This window comes from Brassica napus, chromosome C5 (genome assembly GCF_020379485.1).
Source record: "Brassica napus cultivar Da-Ae chromosome C5, Da-Ae, whole genome shotgun sequence".
In the NCBI taxonomy this organism is placed as follows: domain Eukaryota; kingdom Viridiplantae; phylum Streptophyta; class Magnoliopsida; order Brassicales; family Brassicaceae; genus Brassica; species Brassica napus.
The window spans coordinates 22,993,789-23,012,992 of record NC_063448.1 but is presented as its reverse complement, the minus strand read 5'-3'; the positions used below and the strand labels follow the sequence as shown (position 1 = coordinate 23,012,992).

The following is a 19,204-nucleotide window of genomic DNA, read 5'->3' as shown; positions in this document are numbered from 1 at the left end:
ATTTATAATGTTCTTATGATGCATACAAGACAATCAGATATGCAAATTGGTCACACGACCAAACGGATATGATGCATTCAGTTCATACGATTATGCATGCATGATATGTTAACAAGCCGCACGGCCAAACAATCCGAACATTGATGATGCAAGACAAGCCGCACGGCCAATGGTATGAACAATTTTATCAAACAGTTTCTATATGATCTTAATGCAATCATTTATACATCTTAGCAAAACGGTTTCTAAGTGATCATGAAACATGAAACCTCAATCAAACAATCAATCAATGCACCAAGGGGTTTAGTTACTATCAACCTAACTATCATATTCAATTAGGGTTTCAAAATAAGCAGGCCGGTTAGGTTAAGTCTTTAAACAAGATGAGAACTTAATCAATCTAGGCGATTTCTATCTTAAGAGAACATTCAAATTGTTTCATCAATTCAATCATCCAAATTCAAGTATGAGATTAGCAATCCTAGCAATTGGTTCTATGTGATCATAATTTAAAACATTCAATCACATAAACAATCAAATTCGATTTCAAAATTATGGTTTGCATGGTATGCAATGCATATATGCGGCTAGGCTTTAGGATATTAGGGTTTCAATTTAGATCAAGCAATGAGATTCAAATTCAGGTTTTAGGGTTTGGATCTATTGCCTTAGGGTTTGGTTATTAGGTTTAGTGTTACCTTAACCTCAAGACGGGTTGAATGGACCTCCAACTGGAGAAGAGCCGTGAACGGATTGCTTGCTGATCGTCGCGAGCTGGAGCTGATCAGGTCGAGTATCGAGCTGAGATCGTCGGGTCGCGAACGGTATCGAGTTGCTATCAGGTCGCGTCGAACAGGCTGAGATCGTGTCTTGCGAACAGACTGAGGTTGCGAGCTGAGGACGGGCTGAGGTCGCGTGCTGAGGACGGGCTGAGGTCGCGTGCTGAGGACGGATCGCGAACGGGAACAGGCTGAGTATCGAGCTTAGGGTTCGTGATCGTCGGTAGGGTTTATCGCCGGGGAATTAGGGTTTTAGATCTCGGGATTTTAGCTTAGGGTTCTTAGAGTAAGCGTGCTGATAACGTGTTGTGAAACTAGAGAATAGAATCTGTGTATTCTTGTTTCTGTATATTAATGATAACATAAGGTGCCCTTATATATGAGAATTACAAAGAGAAAAAAGGAAACACAAATATGGAAAGACTGGAATATGGAAATAGTACAAATCATAAACAAATAAGGAAAAAGAAAACTAGGGTTTCCAGATGTCGTCTCTCTCTGAGTATGGACCGGTTATGAACCGGACCGGTTATGAACATCCACAATAATGATTTATAACAAGATCATCATTACTCTTTTATGAGTTTATCCCCTCCTAACTAAATGTGTTTTTTTTTTCCTTATCATTGGTTATGTTTCTCTTGTGCTAATGTAAAATCAGTTCTCGCGTTTATGTGTATATATATATTTTTTTTTTTGAACTGGCTATCATTATGTGTTTATATATTACTGGTCCCTTCATTAATAAATACTGTGTCTATCAGCATTCGGTACTTTTATAAAGTATATAGTGATTTTAAATTGGAGTATCAAAAAGTGGACTCGTCGTTAGTGTAATTTTCATTGGGAGATGGAACAAACGACGACAGGTTTTCACGGAGACAGCTGAAATGTCTCAGCTGCGTCATGAATTACACCAGCATCGTCTATTCTACTCCATGGATTCTACTTTACCATTTATTCTTTCTTTTTTTGCGGTCAATCCAGTTTTTGTTTTTTTATTAGCTATATATTGTATGTTCACTATGTTCTTTTTTTAACCAGCCACTAAATTTAGAAGATGTTATTGATTATATAAGTTGAAGTTAAATTTAGTAAATTTATAATATATTAATTTTTATAAAATTGCTCCATTTCAAATGATTTATTTTATGATGCGAGTTAGTCAAACTTTTAAATATGAGGCAGTGTATTTATGAAATCAGTTGACAACGAATCCTACAATACAAATTCATCGTTTATCATTGTGTACACAAGAGCCTACTGATTTAGTGCCCCCACAGTTATGGCTGGGCATGGATCGGATATCCAAATTTTTAAAGATGTTTATGATTTACTTGGTATATTACGGATATCCGAAAAACAAATATCTGAAAAATATATAGATATTTACGAATACTTATGGATATCTCATTTGTTTTGATTAATACAAATAATCTTAAAAATTTGATACAATTTTTTTTTTTAAATATTATTTTTGCATGACATACAAAATAAAAATTAAAAAGTAGTGAAACTACATATTTTGTAAATTTTTTAAACTTAGTTAACAATTATAATAACACAAAACTTTTTTAAAAAGTTATAATTGTCATAAAAAAAAATTCTTCTTTTTATGTGATACTTTTATATAAGTAATAATGTGAACATAATTTTTCAAATCATATGTTAGAATAATACTTATATAAACTTATACATTTAAAACTTTAAATATAATCAAGGTATACATGTATATATATTGTCGGATCGGAGCGGATATCCGCTTCCCAAAATTTTAATATTTGTGATTTGTTTCGATTTTAAAGGATATTGATTTTTAGTATTTGCTTTACTTTGAAAGTTTACGGATATACGAAATTTTTGGATCCAATCGAAATAAATAACAAATCGAATCAAATTTAACAGATAAAATGTCCGGCCCTACCCAACATGCAGTGGGTTAAACTCCCGAAGAAGGGATCCTAAGATAAAACTGCAAATAAAACAAACATATTAGTTTTTTGAACTTTAAACAAACATATACTTTAATTAAATACATCATATTTTAACCCATTAACTTGACTGTCAATACTACCATCAACTTGCTCAAAAAAAAAACTACCACCAACTATATCTTATCCCATCTGGTCTCAAACTCTAGGCTTTTGATATTCATGATTTTAAAGTTTTTAGCATCTAAATTTAAATCATTAGATCATTTTTGTGTACATTTAGATATCTACATTACATATATATGTTAGTTATATTATTATACTCATTGTTTTCATTATCTTTCTAAAATTATGTAACAAATCAATGTTTAAAAATAAATTTTCATGTGAAAACAAGATATAGGAGGTTTAAAAGTTAGAGATACTAAGATGGAGAAATGTATATATAACTTAAGAAGTTAAGGGTTTAGAGTTTTTATTTTAGGTTATAAACTCTATTCGTCATAAATAAGTTGTCAAAAATACACGGCTCGTCCCTATTTCTTCGTAACATAAAAAACACAGGTCGTCCCAAATTCGTCGTAAACCTTAAAAACACAGGTCGTCCCAAATTCGTCGTAACATAAAAACGCGGGTCGGCCCTAATTCGACGTAAACCTTAAAAACACATGTCATCCCTAATTCGCCGTAACATAAAACGCTGGTCGTCCTAATTCGTCGTAAACCCATAAACGCAAATCGTCCATAATTCATCGTAAACCCATAAACACTGGTCGTCCCTAATTCGTCGTAATATTACGACGACATTACGATGATTCCTGAATCTTATATATATTTGAACCCATCGAACCCATTTCAATTGCTCCTTGGTCTCTAACATTCTCTCTCTCCCTCTCTCTCTCTCTCTCTCTAATGTATGTTTTTTAGTTTAGCTTTATGTGGTTAGTTTAGGAATGAAATTAGATTAGATATGGAATTCATTTATGAATGAATTAGATTAGGTATGGAATTAGTTTAGAAATATAGTTTTTAATGTATTACAATTGTTCCATTTCACTAATTTTAATTTTTATGTTTTTAACAAATGCTGGTGGTAAGAAGACGATTATAACCACTTAGGGGCGACAGGCCGAACATCACACTTTGGAGCTCTTCGACGATCTTAACCTTTAGGAATTGTTTTTTGGTTTGTGTTTTGGACATTATAAATTTAATATATTAGATTTTTATTTAAGTTTTCTAAATTTAAATTTATAAAATGTTCAATTTTAAATTTAAATTTTATTTCCTAAATTATGAGTGATTGGTTATAAATATTACGACCAGTAAACATCGTTTTCGCAACTACAATTTATGACCGATGTACGACTACAGAAAAAATACGTACACTTACGTCATGTTTACGACGAACTAGTTTACGATTATCAATCCGTTACGATGAGCTACTAACGACGAATCGTGTTTTTGTCGTTAGTTCGTCGTAATTGGTAAGGAACAACGAATTAACGACCAAAATTGTGGTTGTTGTGGACGTGTTTTTTTGTAGTGATTGTATTTTGTTTACTTGTCATGAGTCTCATGTATTGAATTGATCATACATATTTGATCATACTCTGTTTTCTATAGAAGACTTCCCTCTATGTCTTTTAACTTTTCTTTGTTAACAAAAAAATTTCAAAAAAAATACCAGATAACACTTACACGTAATAAGGAGGTTCATTTTCCAATTGTTCAAACTGTGTCAGAAATTTGACTATTTCTAGAAGATTTACATGGAAATCTTTGGTCAGAAGACTTCCGGAAATATTCTGAACTATCGGTGGAAGTCTTGTGACTGCCGGTTTAAAGTATTCTCAGGTTACTTTTGCAATTAAAAAATAAAACTGTGTTTTATTCCAAGAATCTTGTCAAACCTTTGGTTAACACCAAAGTTTTAAAAACCGGACCAGTCACCGACTCGGCATTGTTACTGGATGACTGGTCAGACCGGTCCAACCGGGTTTTAAGTTTTTTCATTTAATATATATTTTAAATATATGTATATATGTAACAATGTGACAAAACTGAAAATACAGTGAGAAATATTTAAAGTAATTGTGACCACTATTGTATATATAACTAGTTAAAGTTAAAAAAAATTATAAACAATGTTTACTAATACTAAATCAACGTGTACGAGTACTAAATATATATCACGAAATGAAATAATATGAATGACCATCAATGTATGATGAAATATAGTATGTATGTGTAATGAAAAGGAAACACATGTGAAAAGAAAAATTTAAAAAGGAAAGAGACGATTTAGGTTTATATTTTTAAATTTCAAAAGTGTCAAGTATCTTCAAGAATATCAAGTCATATGGTTTAATGTGTCTTCTTAGATCATAAGATATACTTTTAACTTTCATGAAATTTGAAATTTCAAGCGGAAAATTAAAACTCAAATTTTAAGTGAAAATTAAAATTTGAGTTTAAATTCTCTGCTTAAATTTTCCGCTTATATTTTAATTTTGCTGCTTTAAATTTTTCGCTTTAAATTTAAGTCTTCCGAGAGATTTATGTAATGTTTGTAGTCTTCCAAAATATTTCCCAGAAAACTTGTAATAAAACTGTTATATGTTTGAATTTATGTAATGTTTGATCTTTGTAAATTTGACTAAGTTTTCTTGAGAAGTTTTCTCCATTAGTTGTAGTAAATTTGACTATTTTTCTGTTTTGCTATTGAAGTTGTACCAATAAATTTTCGCAAGATAAGATTGTAGACATGAAGATAATTACTAAATTTGTTTCATTAATTTCTCTTCAATTTTACAAAAAAATTCACAACTAAAAGAGTACACCTACAAATCACAAAACAAACCATAAACAAAACTATTATAGATCATTCCTCCACAGAGACAAGTTTAGACTCCACTTGACATGGAAGAAGACTCCGCCAGAAGACTTCCAGAAGATTTTCTGGAAGTCTTCTAGTGCATTAAATGTTATAAGACTTCCGAGAAGACTTCCCTAGAAGTCTTTCCAAGTGCATCACAGATATGAAAAACATGCATATCTAAAAGCATTTAAATGGTTTCAAAACATAGAAAAAAACAAAAATAACGTAAGAGCTTAAAACAATCAAAAAAGTTTTCATAAAGTAAGATCTTTAAACAACAAGAGGTTCCAAATTAAAAAAAAAAAAAAATTTCAAAACGGAACAAAAATTTAGGGTGGTTGTCCCTTCGGTATAAAACCAATTTTGTCTATTTTGTCTCCCTTTTACCCTTTTCATTTCTGAAACTTAATGAAATAAATAGTTTTATGAATAAAAAAAAAGACTAAAAATATAAAAAATTAATAAAACACCCATATACACAAACACATATTTTTTTTGTTGAAAAAACTTGGTAAATAAAAATCTTAAATTATGCTCTACTAAAAGTATAATTCGTCATCTACGGAAAATGGGTTAGTAGAAAATAAATTTCAGAGTAAACAAGTCCACCTACTTTTTTTAGAACGAACAATCAAATTTTAATTAAAATTCTAAATATGGGGAATGTGAATTCTACTAATTGTAAAGATATCTACTTTTCTCTCGAATGCAATTTCTACTTTTATGAGATATTTAAAAATTTCGGGAATGCCAAATCTAAATACAACACGTACGTCTACGTGAGGTAGAAATTGCATTCAAGATTTTCGTCATTGTTCTACTCATTGTAGAAGGTACTTTCTACGGATAAGAAAATCTGTTTTTCGAAAATTAAGGAAGTTTTAGTTAAGAAAATATTCTAACTTCCTAAAATGTGTTTTGATCGATTTTCTTTGCTAATATATATTAAAAAAAAAATATTTTGCCTTTTCTTCTTCATCAATCTATGACTTCTCCATAGTTTGTCTTGTGATTTTCACAAACTCTTGTTCTATGATCCATATCTATACAACATATGGTGTTTGGGAATTTGGTGCAACCATGGGATGGTTTTTTCGGCTGATGAAAAAGAGGATAGACTACTGTTATTGGAATCAAGTTCTATCTTAGAGGATTTTAAAAGAATGGCTGTGGAAGATTTTGATATGGAAGAAGATTCGGGTTACGGGATATTTGGTTCCGTGTCTTTTGTTCCCTTTTTTAATTGTTTTTACATTTCTTTTGCCTTTCTAAGACATTTTATTTTTATCCTTTTTCATTAAACTTTTAAAAATGGTTTTTATTTGTGTTTAATTTGATTAATGAAAGGTTAATTTTGGAATTATGAAAAATATTATACTATAGGGACAACTAAGTGATGGTATTATACTAAGGGGACAACCATCCTAAATTTTTGTTCTATTTTGGTAATTTTCCCTTAAAAAATATGATTTATAGATCTACTTTTAAAAAAATGGAAGATGAGAGCATTGTAATGAAAAACCTACAAAATAAGATGAATTAGTGAGAAAGACATGAGACAAAAAAAATGAAAAATTGATATAAACTTTTTTTTTCAAATTCTAAGAGATTAGAGAGAGGTCGGAGAGTTTTAGGGGATGATTGGTTGCGGCTGTAAATTCTCTAGACAGCCAAAATTTAGTCTCGAACCATATATGTAAACCATCGAGCTTTCTTTTCCCTAAAAACTCACAGCAAAAAAATCTCTATAAAATTAAATGGTGTGATTGGTAAGAGCTGTGATTTCATTTTTTGGTTGTAGAAATATTGCTGTGATTTTTTTGGCTTTGGCTCTAGATTTTTAACTTTTAAAAGTCTTTAAATTTGAGTTGTAGGAATTTATCTCTGCAGAGCAATTATAAAGACATATAATCAAAGAAGTGTTGTGGACTAAAAAAAAGGGTTGTGAGCTTTGAAAAAAAATATAAATCAAGATTGGTGTAGATTTTGAGCTGTGGGTATAATTGTGGCTGTGGAGAGTAACTACAGCAATAGCCAATCACACCCAAAATATGTTTGTAGGGAGCTTTATTTCCAAATAGAGTTGTGGGTATAATTGTGGCTGTGGAGAGCAACTACAGCAATAGCCAATCACACCCAAAATATGGTTGTAGGGAGCTTTATTTCCAAAGCAAAAAAATACTGCTTTACAAAGCTACAACAAAATAATCTACATCAAATAAATCTACAGCTTAAATTCTACAACCAAAAACATAAAGTTACAGCTCATTTCAATCACCTCCTTAGTTTGAGAAAAAAGTAAGAGCTTTAAACAATGAAAGATTACCAAATGAAGAAAAATGAGATATAGAAACTTACCAAAACACTCATATATATTATGAAAAATGAGATATGGGAAGACTTAAGTCACCTAAACCCTAAACTCAAAATAACTAACTAACTAGAAACAAACATTTCATAAAACTTAAAATCAACTTTAAACGTGTTTAATATACACAAAACTAAACAACTAAAATTTAATTTTTCAAAAAGAGTTAAACTTCCAAAATCTAACCCTAATAATAAATACAATACTACAACATATGTTACCATACGCTTAACCAAAGAATACCATGACACACTACATTCACTCATCTATGTTAAAAACAGTTCAATTTGACGAGATCTTAATTTATATCATTTAAAAATGTTTAGAATTATATGATTTCAATTTTCTCCCAAAAAATAGTTTTTATGAACTTTATAAATTATTTTCAAGATCTACTATATGAGAACAATTCTTGCATGTCTTCCAAAAGACACACAGAACCTTAGAAGACTTACAAAACTTCATAAGACTTTACGAGATTATAATCGTAAAAATAAATTCTGATTTTTTGTTTGGCCATAAGAGCCTGATATTTTTTATAAAATTTATAAATTATTTTTAAGATCTGCTTTATGAAAAGAATTTAGACTTACAGAACCTTAGAAGACTTACAAAACTTCAAAAATTTTATGAGGTTATATTTGTAAAAATACATAGTCTAGTTTAGTTTTGTTTGGTCATAGTGGGCTGATTGTAATTTCAATAACCTTTTGGGTTATTTTTAAATTTGATTCAAGTTTTGAAATATTTTTGGGGTTAAATCAAGTTTTGATTCATATTTGGAAAATTTTCTAACTTTTATTAATATAAAAAAATGATATAGTGTTGAATTTTATTAAACAAAACTATTGTAGAATACAAAAAAAATAAGTGGGCGTTGAATTGTTATGTGGAAGAAAAAAAGATGTGGGGGTTAAAAGATAAAAAAAATATTGTTTTGAATTGTCGGAACCAAAATACATAGTATATATTAGTTAACCTTAGGGTTATAAATATCTTTTGGAGAATTTTCATGTTTACCATTTTGTTTTCAAATTTTTTTTTGAAAATCGAAAAATTATTTTTGATACTATTTAAAAAAATATTATTATATTATTTTAAGTATTTATTTATATTAGAATCCTAAATTTCACATTCTAAAAACTCTACCACACCCCTCAACTCTAAATCCTAAATCTAGATTAGTTAACCATGTGGTTATAAAATGTCTTTTACCATTCATCAAAAGTGATGGTAAAACTAAGGTGATGATTGTTTCAGTAGTTTTTAGTTTTAGTTTTTGGTTTTTAGATTTTAGATTTTGGTTTTTAGATTTTGGTTTTTGGTTTTCAGCTTTGGGTTTTTGGTTTTTGGTTTTTAGATTTAGATTTTGGTTTTTGGATTTGCTGTATTTTTTAAAAAAATTCAAAAATTAAGAAATACATTACTTAAAAATAATATAATAATATAGAAATAAATATTTAGATTGAAATTTATCAAAATACTGTGATTATTATTTTAAAATAAGATAAAATAACATATTTTTATTATTATATTTTTATAAAAAATATATTATAGTAAAATATAAATCATAATATATATATAAATTTACACAAAAATAAAAATATTAAATTTTGAAACTACTTAGAAAATTTTCTTATATAAATTATTTTTAATTTTTAAAACTTGAATAGAAATAGTTTTTCTTATATAAATATTATAAATGATACAAAAATAAAAATACATAAAATTTTGAAACTAATCATAAATTTTCTTATATAAATTATTTAAATTTTCTTAAAGTTGAATGGCAATTTTTATAATTCAGGATTATACAATATATTTTATTAATTAAACATATTATGTTTTAATAATTTTTTGTTATTTTTAATGTATATAATTCAATTGTTTTATTTATAGAAACTAATAACTAAGTTTTAAAATTAAATAATATTATTTATAAAATATATAAATTTATTTACTGATATGAAACACAAATTAAAATATTTCACATTATTGTTTAAATGATATCTAATGTACAAAATATTTTATGATAATTTTAATTTTTATGAAAATATTATTTATTAATTCTTAATTAATTATAATGTAGTCGTTTCTACAAAAAAAATCAAAATTCGTTTTTCTTCATAAAAGCTCACAAAAGTTGGTTTTTGGTTTTTCTTCATAAATTGGTTAAATTTTTCAAAAACAAGTTTCCCTAAATTTTAGGGAATCTATTTATTGAAAATCTTGATTGGCAACTCAAATGGTTTTTATAAAAATAAAAACTAAAACCAAAAACTTGATTGGATGAAAAATGGTTTCTACAAAAGCAAAACCAAAAACCAAAGCAAAAACCACAAACAATCAACCTCTTAATTATTGTACTTCCTAGATTTGAACTTTTTGAATTTAAATTTATGAAATCTTTCCTAAATTTGATATCTAAATTTTATAAAAATATTATAGATATAATATATTCGTAAAATTTTGAACGATAATTATATATTCAGTAATACTTTATGTTTACAAATATGTCTAATTCAAAAAGATATCATATAAATTTAGAATGAATTTTAAATATACATAGAAATAATAATTAGCAAGGTATTCATAAATATGAGTTCATGAATGACTTCATAAATATAAATTTGAAAATATATTTTAAATATAAATTTATTAATGTTTTCTTAAATTTTATAAGAAAAAGTATGGATATTTATCAATATCTTTCTAATTCTTAGGAATATATTGTACTTATTTTATAATGTCTTTTTAATATGCATATAACTTAACTACAACACATTAAATAAGGTTTTTATAAAATAAAATTAAAAACAATTTTGAATAAAATTATGGAAACCAATTATGAAGAATGTCGCTATAGGACCTTGCACTTGTTAAGAAAATAAAACATTCTCCTGAAGACTTTTATTTAAATCAATTATTATTACCACTGGACCACCAACATTATATAAACTGTTCACTAGAGCTCTATTATAGATCAAATCCAAAATATTTATCATATACTTTGTTTTATATTTTTTATTCAATATCTTACTTTGCGTACTTTTAATTAACTTCTAGTTAACTAGCAGATATTTTCTACTAAAAGGTATTTTATTAATTAAGAGTATTAAATATTTATTTGAGTTAAAATTGAACTAGAATTTTTTTTTGTCGTATCAACTTGTTTATTTCCACAAATTAGCATATTTAAAAAAATTATATTTGAATTTTGAAGGTGTTTTGTTTTTAAATTTCAAACTTGACTTCAAAAGTATTTGCATTTATATAATGATCCTTATATTTATCATAATTAATCATAAATATAAAAAATTAATAAATAATTATCACGTATACAAAATATTACAGTAATATTAATTAAAAAATATTACATTAAAATATAAAATATTACATAGAAATATATGATTAAATATTAAATTGCAAACAAAATAACACATTATTACATAAATTTGTTTCCAAAATGCCACATTATTCCGTAGCATTTTAAATTTTATTTTCAAGTTTATTAATTTTATATGTAGAACTAAATTTGTAATAACAAATTCCAAATATTTATGAGATATAAAAAATTTAATGATTAAAATGATAAACAATAAAATATTTAATAATCATAAATATTATGTATAATTATAAGTATCAAAATGCAATAAAAGTATGAAACTTGAAGTTTCTTTTGGAAAAAAAAAAATCATATTTGAAGTTATAAAATAATTTTTGGAGATGCTCTTGATATTGGTTGATTATAAGAAAATTGCCAAAAATAGCACTTTAAAGATACCACTTTGGAGATACCAATTTTAATTTCTACCTTAACCAACTTTACCATTAAAATTTTAATCGGTAAAGTAACTCTTTACCTTTAACTAATTAAATAACTACTTTTTTCCTACAATTTCTTCAGATCTCAGATCCACGAAATTGAATATATTCGATGATCAAAGCCGACGAGATTGGCCAATTCTGAACAGTACTCCGGCGAGATTCGACGACAATAGCGAGTTCTCCGGCGAGACTTGACGACGTTGACGAATTCTCTGGCTAGTTCTCCGGCGAGATTTGACGAGGACTACAACCTCAAATGGTTTTCCGAATCTATCACCATCGTCGATCAATCTGTTCATGAGCTATGCAGTTTAGTATCAGACTCCGTTCTGGACCTCTCCCGCGGTTTTCTCGAGCTCCAATCTGCACTCGAAGGGTTTTTGATTCTTATCGGTTACGAACAGAAACATGGGGATTGGAAGTTCAATTCGACCGAGATTCAAAAACATTTATAAATTATTTATAATCGTTATATAGCCTTACAGAAAACTAAGTTCAAGCTTGTTATACATATCCTTATAGACTGATTTCATAAACTCTTATAAATGAATTATATTTTAAAAGATATTTAGAAAGCCTTATAAATTGTTTTGATAACCAATTATAAATAGATTTATGAACCTCATAATTGGTTTTACAAATCCATATATATGATCTATAAAGTGCTTTATAAAATCTTATAATTGTCTTAATAAAATATTTATAAACCGTTATATATAATCTATACATTTTCTTATAAAAAATAATAAATTTCTTTATAAACTCTTATAAATGATTTATAATATTTTATAAGAGATTTATAAACCCTTATATATGGTTTATAAACCATTATAAATTATTTATAAATGATTTTTAAATATTTACAAATGATTTGTAGATTTTTACAAACATATATATTATTTATTATCATTTAAAAAAGTGATTTATAGACCTTTTAAACGTCTATAAATGATTAACAATATTTTATAAAGTCCTGAAAGATAATAATACTTCAGTCTTTTCTTACAGTAACAGAAGCAAAACGTTTTGTTTTAGTTAAAGCTCTGAACTCACTTACCTTTGTGATTGTTCAAACTCTTTGAGCTCAAAGAGAGTAGACAGAGTGTAATCATAAATGTAATCAGGTTTCTTCCCACGTCAATAATAATATGCAATCTTAAGAATAGTCGCCATATCTACCCCATCTTCCTAACATATGTAGATCAATCATGCTGTAGATTAGTAAAATAAATACAATATTTGATTCAAACATGCAGAAGATGTGAGCACCTTACCAAGAAGAGGAACCGTTCATTATTCACAAACTCAGGGACTTTACATTTTGGCAATGCACAATGGAGTCTTTCAGTGTCTTCTTTGTTAATCAATGAGCTATAAGAATATCTTAAAGCTTATTATTTTATCTATCCACTCGTGATTTAAAAACAATTATAAATGATTTATAAATAGTTATAATGTTTCTTCCAATCTCTATCTCTCTTTTTTGTTGCATCTGAATTGTGTGTATTAACTGTAAATAAGCATTAGTGTACTTGAAAATAAAAATATTTGATTTCATGTAAACCATAGTTGAGAACTGCACATATGCAAAGAATTTGGTAATCTAAAATTAAAAGAAACCATAAAATAATTTATAAAGGCTTATAAATCATTTATTATGATTCATAAACCAATTTATTTTATAAAGATTTATAAATAAGCTACAAAACAAGGAAGAACAGCAAAGCATTACCAGAGATCACCACAAGGAGGACCCAGAAGCTTCAAGGTATAGGGAACATAACCAAAAGCCACACCAAGGAGAACGTAACTGAAGACCGTGAAGAGACACCATCCAAACTACACATCACTTAAGAAACATGGGGATTGGAAGTTCAATTCGACCGAGAATCATCTGTTTGTGAGGGTATGTGATACACATAGTCGTTCCTGATCATAGCAATTCAAATTGATTAAGAAAAAAATATATGCATTGATTATTTAGTAATGGCCGGCACTATTGATATTATTAACAAGATTTTGATGCTTCTCCTCGTTGTTGTTGCTTTGCAGATTCTTTCATGCTGAGTGGAGACGTAGGCAGAGCTTCTTCACCAAGTATCACTCTTTGTGATGCGTACTCAGCGATTGGGGATGGTGGGAGTATGTGAATTTTCTGGAGCCATTCGTGAATTTTGTAATATTACGTACCCCATTTGCAGATTCATCCCCGTCTTTGTTTGTGAGGGAGTTAGTCTCATCAATGGCTTCCCTTGTTGCTCATGCCGTCATGAAGCATTGCCGGTATTCAGATTGCTTATGCGATGTCTTAAGTAAGTCCCAGGGAAGAACTCGGAAGTAAGTACTTATGATTGACAGTTACTATGATAAATGCTTATAGGACCAAGTACTAAGTTTCTGAGACTATTCAGGACAATAGAAATTTCAGCTGCATTGTCAAGACACTAGTGGATGCTTTCATTGTGGTTGCGAGAGACTTGGTTGGAACTAGATTGGTATGTTGTGCTAATTGCGTCATGACTTCATTTTGATCTTTGTGCTCTTTTCTGACATGTATTCATTTATTTAATGCTAGCAGGAAGTAATAGAAATGCATGTGTTTGGTGTTCAACTGGTAGATACCGTGCTTTTGCTTTTTCACCAAAAGTAAACATGATCCTGCTAAACATTTCTTTGTCTAACTATGGAGTTTGAATATTTTGCAGGGCTAGCTGTGTGATGTTGAACAAAAGCAAGCATATAGTTGAAGTTGTTTCTATGTTGGTCACTATCCTTCAGTACCAAGCTTATCTATAAGAAACCGTACTCTAAGAAACTACATTACTGATGATGCTTATCACTGGAAAGAGAATTTGTAGTTTGCTTGGTCCGGCCACGAACTGGGTGCGTCCGGTTTAGTCCTAGTTTAACAATGTGCCTTCTGTAGCTGTCAAACTCATGGTTTATACCTATTCATAGTGCCGGTTATGCACTGGAACATGTGGCCTTGGAATATTTAGTAGTTATTGTATTCAGATGCTTCTTTATGAAAGAGTTTTTTGGTGCGTAATCTAATATATATTTAGGTTATGAACCAATCATTTTGATTATCAGAGATATAATAACGAGCATCCATTTACTTGAAAGTAGAACTAGAAATGTTTGATTTCAAGTACAGAATAGCTGGGAATTGCACATATGCGAGGGATGTGGGTAATTTAAATTCAAAAGAAACCATAAAATTATTTATAAAGGTTTATAAATCATTTCTAAAGATTCATAAATCAATTTGTAAGGGTTTATAACTTATTTTATAAAGATTTATAAATTAGCTATAAGAATTTATAAAGGCTTATAAATAATTTTTAAGAGTTTTAAATCATTTAAAATATTTTAATACTCAGCTATAAATGTTTATACATCATTTTGTAATGATTTATAAATCAATTATAAATATTTAAAATGAGTCTTATAAATAATTTATAAGCCTTTGAAAAAATTTAAATGATCTAGTAAGTCTTATAAATCATTTACAAGTGCTCATTGATAATTTTATAAGCGTTTAAAAATAATATTATAAGAGTTGATAAATGTTTATAATTAATTTATAAGAGTTATAAATTAGTTATGAGAGTTTATAAATTATTTTATAACGGGTTATAAATATTTATAAATCATTTATAAGAGCTTAGAATTCAGTTATAATAATTTATAAATAATTTTATAAGAGTATATAAATTAGTTATAAATATTTAGAAAGGCTTACAAATCATAAACGAGTATAAAGGTTTATGAATGTTTATTAGGGTTTGTGAACCGGTTTATAAGGGCTTATGAACTAATTTATAAAAGTTATATGTACTTATTTATAAGTGTTTATGAATTGATTTATAATGGTTTTAAATCGATTTGTAAGTGTCCATAAACTGATTTATAAATGTTATAAATGTTTGCCGTGTGCTCATATTGGCTTGCACTAATGCCAAAGAAACTAGAAAGTGCTTATGTGTTATCTTTTTAGAACAAAATATTGATAACGGAGTTATAGTTAATTTATCTTATGGTCGTACAGAGGATTGTGTTTAAATGCATGGAAACATGCATTGAGATTTTCACATAACTTTTCTCACATGGGATGATACAAAAGTATATGTTTTGTAAAGCTTTTTTGTGTGCATAGTCTTTTTGAGCGATTTTAGAAACATCAACTTATGAGCCATTATAAATTAATTTATAAATATATTTTTATAAATGATTTATAAACCCTTATAAATAAGTTAAAAATAATTTATAAATGATTTATAAATCTTCATAAATGATTCAAAAACATTTATAAATTATTTATAATCGTTATATAACCTTACAGAAAACTAAGTTCAAGCTTGTTATACATATCCTTATAGACTGATTTCATAAACTCTTATAAATGAATTATATTTTAAAAGATATTTAGAAAGCCTTATAAATTGTTTTGATAACCAATTATAAATAGATTTATGAACCTCATAATTGGTTTTACAAATCCATATATATGATCTATAAAGTGCTTTATAAAATCTTATAATTGTCTTAATAAAATATTTATAAACCGTTATATATAATCTATACATTTTCTTATAAAAAATAATAAATTTCTTTATAAACTCTTATAAATGATTTATAATATTTTATAAGAGATTTATAAACCCTTATATATGGTTTATAAACCATTATAAATTATTTATAAATGATTTTTAAATATTTACAAATGATTTGTAGATTTTTACAAACATATATATTATTTATTATCATTTAAAAAAGTGATTTATAGACCTTTTAAACGTCTATAAATGATTAACAATATTTTATAAAGTCCTGAAAGATAATAATACTTCAGTCTTTTCTTACAGTAACAGAAGCAAAACGTTTTGTTTTAGTTAAAGCTCTGAACTCACTTACCTTTGTGATTGTTCAAACTCTTTGAGCTCAAAGAGAGTAGACAGAGTGTAATCATAAATGTAATCAGGTTTCTTCCCACGTCAATAATAATATGCAATCTTAAGAATAGTCGCCATATCTACCCCATCTTCCTAACATATGTAGATCAATCATGCTGTAGATTAGTAAAATAAATACAATATTTGATTCAAACATGCAGAAGATGTGAGCACCTTACCAAGAAGAGGAACCGTTCATTATTCACAAACTCAGGGACTTTACATTTTGGCAATGCACAATGGAGTCTTTCAGTGTCTTCTTTGTTAATCAATGAGCTATAAGAATATCTTAAAGCTTATTATTTTATCTATCCACTCGTGATTTAAAAACAATTATAAATGATTTATAAATAGTTATAATGTTTCTTCCAATCTCTATCTCTCTTTTTTGTTGCATCTGAATTGTGTGTATTAACTGTAAATAAGCATTAGTGTACTTGAAAATAAAAATATTTGATTTCATGTAAACCATAGTTGAGAACTGCACATATGCAAAGAATTTGGTAATCTAAAATTAAAAGAAACCATAAAATAATTTATAAAGGCTTATAAATCATTTATTATGATTCATAAACCAATTTATTTTATAAAGATTTATAAATAAGCTACAAAACAAGGAAGAACAGCAAAGCATTACCAGAGATCACCACAAGGAGGACCCAGAAGCTTCAAGGTATAGGGAACATAACCAAAAGCCACACCAAGGAGAACGTAACTGAAGACCGTGAAGAGACACCATCCAAACTACACATCACTTAAGAAACATGGGGATTGGAAGTTCAATTCGACCGAGAATCATCTGTTTGTGAGGGTATGTGATACACATAGTCGTTCCTGATCATAGCAATTCAAATTGATTAAGAAAAAAATATATGCATTGATTATTTAGTAATGGCCGGCACTATTGATATTATTAACAAGATTTTGATGCTTCTCCTCGTTGTTGTTGCTTTGCAGATTCTTTCATGCTGAGTGGAGACGTAGGCAGAGCTTCTTCACCAAGTATCACTCTTTGTGATGCGTACTCAGCGATTGGGGATGGTGGGAGTATGTGAATTTTCTGGAGCCATTCGTGAATTTTGTAATATTACGTACCCCATTTGCAGATTCATCCCCGTCTTTGTTTGTGAGGGAGTTAGTCTCATCAATGGCTTCCCTTGTTGCTCATGCCGTCATGAAGCATTGCCGGTATTCAGATTGCTTATGCGATGTCTTAAGTAAGTCCCAGGGAAGAACTCGGAAGTAAGTACTTATGATTGACAGTTACTATGATAAATGCTTATAGGACCAAGTACTAAGTTTCTGAGACTATTCAGGACAATAGAAATTTCAGCTGCATTGTCAAGACACTAGTGGATGCTTTCATTGTGGTTGCGAGAGACTTGGTTGGAACTAGATTGGTATGTTGTGCTAATTGCGTCATGACTTCATTTTGATCTTTGTGCTCTTTTCTGACATGTATTCATTTATTTAATGCTAGCAGGAAGTAATAGAAATGCATGTGTTTGGTGTTCAACTGGTAGATACCGTGCTTTTGCTTTTTCACCAAAAGTAAACATGATCCTGCTAAACATTTCTTTGTCTAACTATGGAGTTTGAATATTTTGCAGGGCTAGCTGTGTGATGTTGAACAAAAGCAAGCATATAGTTGAAGTTGTTTCTATGTTGGTCACTATCCTTCAGTACCAAGCTTATCTATAAGAAACCGTACTCTAAGAAACTACATTACTGATGATGCTTATCACTGGAAAGAGAATTTGTAGTTTGCTTGGTCCGGCCACGAACTGGGTGCGTCCGGTTTAGTCCTAGTTTAACAATGTGCCTTCTGTAGCTGTCAAACTCATGGTTTATACCTATTCATAGTGCCGGTTATGCACTGGAACATGTGGCCTTGGAATATTTAGTAGTTATTGTATTCAGATGCTTCTTTATGAAAGAGTTTTTTGGTGCGTAATCTAATATATATTTAGGTTATGAACCAATCATTTTGATTATCAGAGATATAATAACGAGCATCCATTTACTTGAAAGTAGAACTAGAAATGTTTGATTTCAAGTACAGAATAGCTGGGAATTGCACATATGCGAGGGATGTGGGTAATTTAAATTCAAAAGAAACCATAAAATTATTTATAAAGGTTTATAAATCATTTCTAAAGATTCATAAATCAATTTGTAAGGGTTTATAACTTATTTTATAAAGATTTATAAATTAGCTATAAGAATTTATAAAGGCTTATAAATAATTTTTAAGAGTTTTAAATCATTTAAAATATTTTAATACTCAGCTATAAATGTTTATACATCATTTTGTAATGATTTATAAATCAATTATAAATATTTAAAATGAGTCTTATAAATAATTTATAAGCCTTTGAAAAAATTTAAATGATCTAGTAAGTCTTATAAATCATTTACAAGTGCTCATTGATAATTTTATAAGCGTTTAAAAATAATATTAT

General features: G+C 28.3%; 1 long non-coding RNA gene across 1 annotated transcript; it reads left to right on the top strand.

Annotated features, from left to right (window-relative positions):
* The first annotated feature begins 11,171 nt into the window (after positions 1 to 11,171).
* LOC111210534 lies at positions 11,172 to 18,981 on the top strand. The gene is made up of 5 exons (XR_007323573.1): positions 11,172 to 13,693; positions 13,840 to 14,282; positions 14,366 to 17,553; positions 17,700 to 18,142; positions 18,226 to 18,981. It is a non-coding gene; the product is annotated as an uncharacterized LOC111210534 (long non-coding RNA).
* The last annotated feature ends 223 nt before the right edge of the window (positions 18,982 to 19,204 follow it).